Source organism: Cebus imitator, unplaced genomic scaffold (assembly GCF_001604975.1).
Source record: "Cebus imitator isolate Cc_AM_T3 unplaced genomic scaffold, Cebus_imitator-1.0 Scaffold0, whole genome shotgun sequence".
Classification (NCBI taxonomy): domain Eukaryota; kingdom Metazoa; phylum Chordata; class Mammalia; order Primates; family Cebidae; genus Cebus; species Cebus imitator.
Window position 1 is genome coordinate 6,838,256 of NW_016107315.1, and position 11,240 is coordinate 6,849,495.

An 11,240-nucleotide genomic window follows, 5' to 3' on the forward strand; every position below is an offset into this window, starting at 1 on the left:
GTGATCCACCCGCCTCGGCCTCCCAAAGTGCTGGGATTACAGGCTTGAGCCACCGCGCCCGGCCGAGACTCTGTCTTAAACAAAATAATAATAACAATAGAAATAAATAGTAGAGAATGGTCTGGAAATAGTGAGTGGGAGTGGGAGCTGGGAGACCAGTGAGCCTTTTGTAGTCTTCCAGGAGACCAGTGATTGTGGCTTGGAGCAGAGGGAAGTAAAAAGTGGGCAAAGAAATATTCTGCCCACTTTGAGAAATATTTTAGGAATATTTTGGAGACAAAAGTATCAGAACTTGGAATGGATGGATATAGAGGACTGAGGATGTCGAAGATGATTTCCAAGCTTCTGGCTTGTCCAGCTGGGTGACTGTGGGGCTATTTAGTGATACAGGGAAAACAAGAGAAGAGCAAAGGTTCACATCTGTGTTAAGCTCGAGATCGAGGCCTTTGAGTCGTTCAGGATGAAATGTGCAGGCCACGATGCCAGGCGCAGTGGCTCACGCTTGTAATCCCATCACTTTGGGAGGCCGAGACAGGCTGATCGCTGAAGCCCAGGAGATCAAGACCAGCCTGGCCCACATGGCCAAACCCCGTCTCTACAAAAAAATACAGAAATTTAGCAGGACATGGTGGCTCATATACGCCTCCAGCTACTCAGGAGGCTAAGACGGGAAGATCGCTTGAGCCTGGGAGGCAGAGGTTGCAGTGAGCTGTGATTGTGTCAAAAACAAAAAAGAACTGGATACCATGGGATGTGGGATCTGGGATTCTAAGACAAGCTTCACCCACAAGGTAGAGCCCAGGTCCCTTTGCTAGGAGACTTCGAACCCTTTCAGGACTTAAGTCAAGGGCCTAGCTTCATTTCAGTTGAGAGTTAGAGCAGAAGAAAACGAAAGTACATGAATGTTCATAGCAGTATCATTTCACAGTAGCCAAAAGGGAGAAGCAACCCATGCATTGATGGATGGATGCATGAATAAAGATGTTGTATGTACATACAATGGACTATTATTCCGGCTTAAAAAAGAATGAAATTCTCCTACATGCTGCAGCATGAATGAACCCTGAAGACATTGTGCTAAGTGAAATAAGCTGGTTGCAAAAGGACAAATACTGTATTCTGCTTATTCGAGATACCTGGTTAGTCAGATCTATGGAGACAAAGTAGAATGGTGTTTGTCATGGGCTGGGGGAGGGAAGAATGGAGAGTTACTGTTTAATGACTGTACAACAATCTGAATATATTTAATGCCACTGAACTGTAAGCTTAAAATTGTAAATTTTGTTAGGTATATTTTACCACAATAGCAAAAATATATAAAATATAAGACCTTGCAAATAATTTATATAAAGAAAAAGAAAAATTTGCCAGCTCTTCCACCATCTTTGAAGAGCTTGTTTCTGGTTCCTGGAAGACTTGTTTGTTTGAGACAGAGTTTTATTCTGTTTGCCCAGACCAGAGCATGGTGATGTGATCTCAGCTTACTTCAGCCTTTGCCACGTGAGCTCATGCAGTCCTCCCACCTCAGCCTCCCTAGTAGCTGGAGTACAGGCATGTGCCACCAGGCCTGGCTAATTTTTTCTTGTATTTTTTTGTAGAGATGATGCCCAGGCTAGTGTTGAACACCTGCCTCAACCTCCCAAAGTGCTGGGATTACGGACATGAGCGACTATGCCCAACCTAGAAGACCATCTCGAGGTCATCCGGTCAGAGGTAGAGAAATTTTGGGCGAAGCCAGGCTTGGTGGCTCATGCCTGTAATCCCAGCACTTCTGGAGGCTGAGGCAAGTGGATCACTTGAGGTCAGGAGTTCAAGACCAACCTAATATAGTGAAACCCCATCTCTACTAAAAATACAAAAATTAGCTGGGCGTGGTGGCATGTAGTCCCAGCTACTCAGAAGGCTGAGGCAGGAGAATCACTTGAACCTGGGAGGTGGAGGTTGCAGTGAGCCAACATTACACCATTACACTCCAGCCTGGGTGACCGAGCAAGACTCTGTCTCAAAACAAACAAATTACGGGAAGGCCCACACCCTGCAAAACTGCTTCAACACAATTAATAGTAAATGAAATACAAAAGCATAAAGCATCCTACCTTGGGGCTTTCTGATGGTGAAGCAGAGATCAGCCATAAGGCAGCTGCAAGACCTAGGCACAACAGCTGAGTCCAGAGCAGGCTGGGAATTGGGAGACTATATCATAGCATTACTGAGCAAAGAAGGAGGCAGCCGCTTGGCTACAGGACACAGACAGCCCAGGACCCAAACATGAGGCCAGCAAGAGGTCAGGATTAAGCAGGTGCAATTCAGTATGGGCTGGAACAGGAAGTGAGAGAGGCAAGGGAGAAGTAGGAAGCCCTAAATTAAGGCTTACAGGACAGAGGAGACCTATAGAGATGGGCATTCCACGTGAGTGCTCTGGCCAGGCTCCAGGATTCAAATGAGCTGGGCAGACGGGTCCCTACCTCATGAGCTTCCTAGAGTAATAGCTTTGGCTCTACTGTCTTTCCTTCCCCAGGCCTCTACTCCCAAGGTGGAATGGGAACACCTTGGCTCCACATGGTGCTTCTGGAGTTGAACTACAACAAATGAAATCAGTTATTCTGTGAGTTCCATGGTGTATTAGTTTGCTAGAGTAGCCGTAAGAAAGTACCACATACTGAGTGGGGTTAAGCAGAAATTTTCCTCACAGTTCTGGAGGCTAGAGGTCTGAGATGAGGAACTGGCAGAATTGGCTTCTGAGGCCTCTCTCCTTGGCTTGTTAATGGCCATCTTCTCCCTGGGCCTGAAGACCCTGTCTTTAAATACAGTCACATTCTGAGGTACTGGAGGTTAGGACTTGAAATATGAAAGAGGGGGGAATGGGGAGGCACATTTAGCCCATAACACAGGGTCACAGTGACATGAAGGGCGATTGGTGTGAAAGGCATCAAAGACCAAGAGGCCCTTCACAGGCCTCAAATGCTGAGGGCGGGCATGGGCCAGTGGAGGTGAGACAGCAGAAAGGATGACTCTGGGGCAGGGGGTGGCCTCCTAACACATATTTCCTGGCAGAGTTGGGAGTTAGAAGAAGCCTAAGACTTGATGGTCCTGGGGAAAAGTCACCTCATCACAAGGGGGCAGCACACCCTTTTTCTTTTGAGACGGAGTCTCGCTCTTGTTACCCAGGCTGGAGTGCAATGGCGCGATCTCGGCTCACCGCAACCTCTGTCTCCTGGGTTCAGGCAATTCTCCTGCTTCAGCCTCCTGAGTAGCTGGGATTACAGGCACGTGCCACCATGCCCAGCTAATTTTTTGTAGTTTTAGTAGAGACGGGGTTTCACCATGTTGACCAGGATGGTCTCGATCTCTTNTTTTTTGAGACCAAGTCTTGCTCTGTCACACAGGCTAGAGTGCAGTGGCATGATATCAGCTCACTGCAACGTCCACTTCCCGGGTTCAAGTGATTTTCCTGCCTCAGCCTCCTGAGTAGCTGGGATTACAGGCACCCGCCACCACGCCTGGCTAGTTTTTGTATTTTTAGTAGAGACGGGGCTTCACCATCTTGGCCAGGCTGGTCTCGAACTCCTGACACTGTGATCCACCTGCCTCGGCTTCCCAAAGTGCTGGGATTACAGGCATGAGCTGCTGCACCCAGCCAGACCCGTTTTTTTTAAAATAGCTGCATTAAATGTACCATAATTCATGAAATAACTACTTGAATAATGAACATTCTCTTTAATCTCAGTATTTAGCTACTGCGAACGATAGCTAATAAACATGCTTATAGATATATTCCAGTGCTTCTCTTTTATAGGATACCTGCCCTGAAGTGGGATTTGTAGATGAAAGGATATATTTTTATTTTTGATAGCTGATGCTGGAATGTACTCCCAAAAGGCTGTAACAGTTTATAGCAACATATAATAAGATCTCTTTTTCAGCAATTCCACCAGCAATAAATGTTATCCAAACTTTTAAACTTTCACAGGCTGATAAGTAAAAGCGATGTTTCATTGTTACTTTAACTTGCATTTAGTCTCCTTCTTGTCAGTTTGTAGGAATTCCTTCTATGATAAATGTTAACACTCTGTTCTCTCCATAGCTTTTGTTTGTTTGAGACAGACGGAGTCTCCATTGCCAGGCTAGAGTGCAGTGGTGTGCTCTTGGCTCATTGCAACCTCTGCCTCCCGGGTTCAAGTGATTATCGTGCCTCAGCCTCCCTAGTAGCTGGGATTACAGGCACTTGCCACCACACCCAGCTAATTTTTGTGTTTTTAGTAGAGACGGGGTTTCACCATGTTGGCCAGGATGGTCTCGATCTCCTGACCTGTGATCCACCAGGCCTCCCAAAGTGTTGGGATTACAGGCGAGAGCCACCGTGCTTGGCCTCTATTGCGTTTTTACCTCAGATATGTTGTTTGTTTACAAACTTATTTAAAAGGTTTTATTTCATCAAATACAGTTGGTGCTTAAACAACGCAAACATTAGGAGTGTCGATCCCTGTGCAGTTGAAAATCCACATATAACTTCTGACTGTCCAAAGCCTTCACTACTAATAGCCTACAGCAGATGGAAGCCCTACCAATAATTTAAATGCTGATTAATACATATTTTGTATGTTATATGTATTATATGCTGTATTCTTACAATAAAGTAAGCTAGAGAAAAGAAAATGTTAAGAAAATCATGGGCCAGGCATGGTGGCTCACGCCTGTAATCCCAGTACTTTGGGAGGCCGAGGCGGGCAGATCACAAGGTCAAAAGGTCGAGACCGCCCTGGCTAACATGGTGAAACCCCATCTCTACTAAAAAATATAAAAAAGTAGCTGGTCATGGTGGCACACGCCTGTAGTCCCAGCTACTCGGGAGGCTGAGGCAGGAGAATCGCTTGAACCCAGGAGGCAGAGGTTGCAGTGAGCCAAGATCTCACCACTGCACTCCAGCCTGGGTGACAGAGCAAGACTCTGTCTCAAAAAAAAGAAAAAGAAAATTACAGTCAGGCGCAGTGGCTCACACCTGTAAGCCTACCCAGCACTTTGGGAGGCTGAGGTAGGAGGATCACTTGAGCCCAAGAGTTTGAGACCAGCCTGGGCAACATAGTGAGACCCCTACCTCTATTTAATTTTTTTTTTTTTGAGATGAAGTCTTGCTCTGTCACCAAGGCTGGAGTGCAGTGGCACAATCTCGGTTCACTGCAGCCTCCACCTCCCAGGTTCAAGCAATTCTCCTACCTCGGCCTCCCAGGTAGCTAGGATTACAGGCATGTGCCACCATACCCAGCTAATTTTTTGTCTTTTTAGTAAAGATGGGGTTTCATCATCCTGGTCAGGCTGATCTCAAACTTCTGACCTCAGATGATCTGCCCACCTCAGCCTCCCAAAATGCTGGGGTTACAGGCATGAGCCATCACGCCCGGCCTATTTCCATTTTTTAAAAAGACAGGAGAATCGCTTGAACCTGGGAAGCAGAGGTTGCAGTGAGCCAAGATCACACCAGCCTGGGCAACAATGGGCAACAGAGAGAGACTCCATCTCAAAAAAAAAAAAAAAAAAAAAGAGTCTGGGCTGGACATAAGTCTCATCCCTCTCAGTTCAAATATTTATTCAACACCCCCAGTGTCCTAGACATTGTTCTAGGTGCTAGACATTGTTCTAGACATTGTTGAACGAAGCAGGTAAAGATCTCTGCCCGCATGCGGTCCCATTCTAGGGAGGGACACAGACATGAACACAATAAAGAATAGACAGTGTGTTAGATGGCAACAACTGCTGTGGTAGGAAGAAAATAAAATGGAGTGGAGGGTGGGAGTATAGGCAGGAGACAATGCAATTTTATATTGGGTGGTCAGGGGAGGCTTCACTGAGAAAATACTATTTGAGCAGAGATCTGTAGGAAGTGAAGGAGCAAGCCAGGGACATAACTAGGGGAAGAGTGTTTCAGAAACGGGGAACAGCAAATGCAAAGGTTGTGACCAACGACTGTGCCTAAAAGGCCTGAAGAACAGCAGGAAGGCCAGAGTGTCTGAGGTCGAGTGAGCGTGGAGAATAGAGGAGATGGAGTCACAGAGGCAGGAGGAGGGTGAGGTGAGGGGTTGCGGATGCAGTCGAGTCTCAAAGACCATGATGAGAACTTTCTTTGGATGAGCTGGGGAACCATGGGGAGGGTTTGGAACAGACCCAGGGATATGATCTGGTCTAAGTTTGTTTAAGGGTTACATAGACTGAGTAGGGGACTAGAGGAAGGGCCATACCAAGGGTTCCTAAGACAGTGCTCTGGCACTATAGAGGGGAGAGTGGTGACAGGTGAACTGCATCACTCAGATCCAGCTTCATAGTCAGATCTTGGTATGAACACACGCAGGAGACATGAAAGAGACTTTAGAAAGGAACATACCCTTATGATTTGCTGTGATCAGGCCAGTCAAGGAAGCCAGATCACCCCCGTGGAATGGGGTGGAGATAGTATGAGCCCAGAGGGGACAGAGAGCCTAATGGGGCTAGTGAGGAGGGAAGGCTTCTTGGAAGAAGAGACTTGATCCATAGGCTCAGTGCAATTCCTGCCAAACTCCCAAGTTTTTTTTGTGACACAGTTGGCATGTTTCTCAAATTCATATGGAAAAGCAGAGGCTGTAGAAGTGCCTGGACAATCTCTGTCCCTCTCCTTTTTTTTTTTTTTTTGAGACGGAGTTTCGCTCTTGTTACCCAGGCTGGAGTGCAATGGCGCGATCTCGGCTCACCGCAACCTCCGCCTCCTGGGTTCAGGCAATTCTCCTGCCTCAGCCTCCTGAGTAGCTGGGATTACAGGCACGTGCCACCACGCCCAGCTAATTTTTTGTATTTTTAGTAGAGACGGGGTTTCACCACGTTGACCAGGATGGTCTCGATCTCTTGACCTCGTGATCCACCCGCCTCGGCCTCCCAACCCTCTCCTTTTTTTAAAAGCGACAAGGACTTGGTCTGTTGCCCAGGCTGGAGTGCAGTGGTATCATCCTAGCTCGCTGCAGCCTGCAACTCCTAGGCTCAACTACTCCATGGGTCTCAGTCTCCTGAGGAGCTAGGACTACAGGGGTGTGCCACTACGCCTGGCTAATTTTTTAATTTTTGTGGAGATGGGTCTTGCTATGTTGCCTAGGCTGGTCTCAAACTCTGCCTCAGCTTCCCAAAGTGCTGGGATTACAGACATGAGTCACTGTGCCCAGCCGCTAGACAGTCTTGAAGAGAAACAAAATGAGCAGACCTGTTTTGCCAGATATCTAGACTTGCTAAAAAGCTGAGTAATTGGGACAGTGCGGGTGTTTGTTCAGGAATGCAACATTAGACCTTCAGAACTGAAGAGAAAACCCAGAAACAGACCCACGGCATCCACATCTACTTAATGGACTCAGAGGTAGTATTGCAGGCCAATGCTGGAATGCATTGGCTGGATGAATGGAGATGGCTGGAGAATAAATGATTTAGGCTAACTGGACACCCACATGAAAAAAGTCAAATTGGAGTCTGTGACAGGTTGAATTGTTCCCCTTAAAAGATATATTGAAGCCTCAGCACCCCATACCAGTATCTGTGAATATTTGGAAATAAGGTCTTTGTAGATATAATCAAATTAAGGTGAGGTCATACAGGATTGAGACAGGTTCTAATCAGGCTGGGTGCGGTGACTCATGCCTGTAATCCTAGCACTTTGGGAGGCTGAGGCGGGTGGATCACAAGGTCGGGAGTTCAAGACCAGCCTGGCCAAGATGGTGAAACCTTGTTTCTACTAAAATTACAAAAATTAGCTGGGCGTGTTGGCAGGCGCCTGTAACCCCAGCTATTCGGGAGGCTGAGGCAGGAGAATCACTCCTGAGAGAACCCAGGAGGCAAAGTTTATACTGAACTGAGATGGTGCTACTGCATGCCAGCCTGGACTACAGAGAAAGACTCCATTTCAAAAAAACAAAAACAAAAACATAAACCAAAAAAAATCCATAAAGCCAACTGATAGATGTATGAGGTATAAGGAATGATAAAATTAAAAAACCACTATTTGGCAACCATATTAATAATTCAGTGAAAATCATCAGTGGACATAAAAACGAGTAGGCTTGAGAAATAAAGTAATAGGGTACACAGTCCCATGGTATCTCCCCTAGATAATAATCACAAAGGGAAAAATAGTAACTTTATATGGAGAAACTTAGTAGACCTCACCTTAACCAAGCGGTGAAGTTTAGTATCACCAGCAATGAGAGAAATCTAGATCATGTGCCTGCTGGTATGATGCCCTGAGGACACAGTACCCAAAATTCATTACTTCAATCACAAGGAAACATTAGACAATTCCAAACTGAAGGACATTCAATGAAATAACTGGTTTATAATCTCGAAAATGTCAGTTTTATGAAGCACAAAGAAATACTGTTTTAGATTAAAGTGTAAAAAGACACAGATATGACCTTTTTAGTATACTAAAGAAGTATAACGTGTGATATGGGATGTTCTTTTGCTCTAAGGCAGCAGTCCCCAATCTTTTTGGGACCAGGAACTGGTTTCATGGAAAACGATTTTTCCATGGATGACAGGCAGGGGATGGTTTTGGGGTGAAACTGTTCCACCTCAGATCATCAGGAATTAGATTCTCGTAAGGAGCACACAACCTAGATCCCTCGCCTGCACAGTTCACAATAGGATTCTCGCTCCTAAGAGAACCTAATGCAGCTGATCTGACAGGAGGTAAAGCTCAGGCGGTAATGCTCGCTCACCCACCGCTCATCTCCTGCTGTGCGGCCCTGTTCCTAATAGGCCATGGACTGATACCAGGAGTTGGGGACCCCAGCTCCAAGGGACATTACTAGTATGACTGATGAAATCTGAAAAAAGTCTGTAGATTAGATAATGGTAGTATTTCAGTGTTAATTTCCTGATTTTGACAGTTGTTCAGTGGTAATGTTTACATATAAGAGAATGTTTTTGTTTTTAAGAAATATACACGGGTCCAGGTGTGGTGTCTCACACCTGTAATCCCAGCACTCTGGGAGGCCAAGGTGGGCGGATCACCTGAGGTCAGGAGTTTGAGACCTGCCTGGTTTACATGGCGAAACCCCATCTCTACTAAAAATACAAAAATTAGCTGGGCATGATGGTATATGCCTGTAATCCCAGCTACTCAGGAGGTTGAGGCAGGAGAACTGCTTGAACCCGGGAGGTTGTAGTGAGTAGATATTGTACCACTGCATTCCAGCCTGGGGAACAAGAGTGAAACTTCATCTCAAAATAAATAAATAAATAAATAAAGGCCGGGTGCAGTGGCTCACACTTGTAATCCCAGCACTTTGGGAGGCCAAGTCGGGTGGATCACGCGAGGTCAGGAGTTTAAGACAAGCCTGGCCAAGACGGCGAAACCCGATCTCTACTAAAACTACAAAAAATTAGCAGGGCACAGTGGCAGGTGCCTGTAATCCCAGCTACTTGAGAGGCCGAGGCAGGAGAATTGCTTGAACCAGGGCGGGCAGAGGTTACAGTGAGCTGAGATCGTGCCACTCCACTCCAGCCTGGGCGACAGAGTGAGACTCCATATCAAAAAAAGAAGAAAGAAATATTTCTTTACTGAAGTATTTAGGGGTAAAAAGGCAGCATTCTGCCCCTTACTCCCAAGTGAGCTGAGGCTCAGGGAGGGGGAGGGGAGATGTGTGTGTATATATGGGGGCACTGAAAGAGAGAAAGGGATGCAAATGTCAAGTGTTAACATTTGGGGAACTGGGGTAAAGGGTATGAAGAAATTCTTTGCACTATTCCTGCAACTTTTTGATGTAAGTCTGAGATTATGTCAAAATAAAAAGTTAAAAGAAAAACAGGACATCACAAAGAAAATGAACAGACAAGACCAAATGGGGAGAAGATATTTGTGAAATATAATCAAAAGAGGATTACCATCGAGGTTATGTAAAGAAGTCTCCTGAGTGCTCAAGAGAGACAATCCAATGGAAAAATGGGTATGCAAATTGGATGGGAACCTACAGCAACAGCCAAAACCACAAGGAAAATGTCCAACCTCATCAGTAACCAGAGAGAGGCAAACCCCAACCACATGGAAATGTCACTTGATAGTCATCAGAACGATGAGTATACATCCGTCAATGATAAGTGTGGGTGAGATGGGGCTGCAGATAGGGCTGTGAATTGGTGCCACCCTTTTGGAAACCTGGCCTTATCTAGTCAAGTTGACACTATCAGCCCCTGCGACCTGCTGGGTGCCTGTATACCCTTGAAAGACTCCTGTGTACGGCACCAGGAGCTGTGTCAGGAAAGAATAGTCACAGCCACCCAACAGGAAACATGAGCCCTACCCTGCTACCATCTCCCTGCATGAGAATCCAGAACCACTGCATTACAGGTGGGGAAACTGAGGTGTGCAATGGGAAGGGGAATGTCCAAAACACCACATGGGCTCTGAGGAGGGCCAGAGGAGAGGTCTGCTGTGGAAAAGTGAGGAGGAGGATAAGAGAAGAGGAAAGGGGGAAAGGAGGGAGCTCTCTTGGTCTCAGACCTGGCAGAGTGGGGGCCAGAGTAGGAAGCATCTCCATTTTATTCCTTCCCTTCCCAGCTGGGTTCCTAGCACTCGGGGAGGGGCCTCTGAGGCAGCCCTCTTCCACTGGCCTAGAGAGTAGTGGGGACCTTCCCCACCAGAGCAGAAAAGAAGCTGCTCAGTGGTGCAGTGCTCCTCTTCCTCCAGAGGGTCCCAGACCCTCCAGGAACCCTTGGAGCGCTGGACACTTTCTCCCTAGGAAAGGATCTGACATCCCGGGTTTGCAAATATTCAGGGAGGTTGGAGGCCTCTGAATCCGTCCACAGAATCACAGCCCCTCCCCAGCTCCCAGCGAGGTGGGGATGGTTGCGGCAGTGGGGGGGGAAGTTGTCACTCGGCCAGCAGATGGCGCCAAGGCCACAGTGTGGCCACAACACAGCCACAATCCTGGGGGGCCTTTGGCTGCACAAAAGCACGCCAAAATATTTAAAATCAGGGCTTTTTTTGCTCAGGACCAGACTTATTTCTTATGCAAGGGGCCCTTTGGTACCACATCTGTGAAAAGAAAGGTAGCAACGGAGAATGTATTCCTCTTCTGCCTGGAACAAACCCCCAAGTTCAGGCCATTGACAGGAAGGAAGGGCGGATGGGGCCTTCAGGATGGCCCGAGCACATCCTCCAAGGTTGTCTGGTGCCAGGCACAGCGGAACGTGGTGGAACTTTGAGACATCCTGGCCTTTGCAGTGAGACCCTG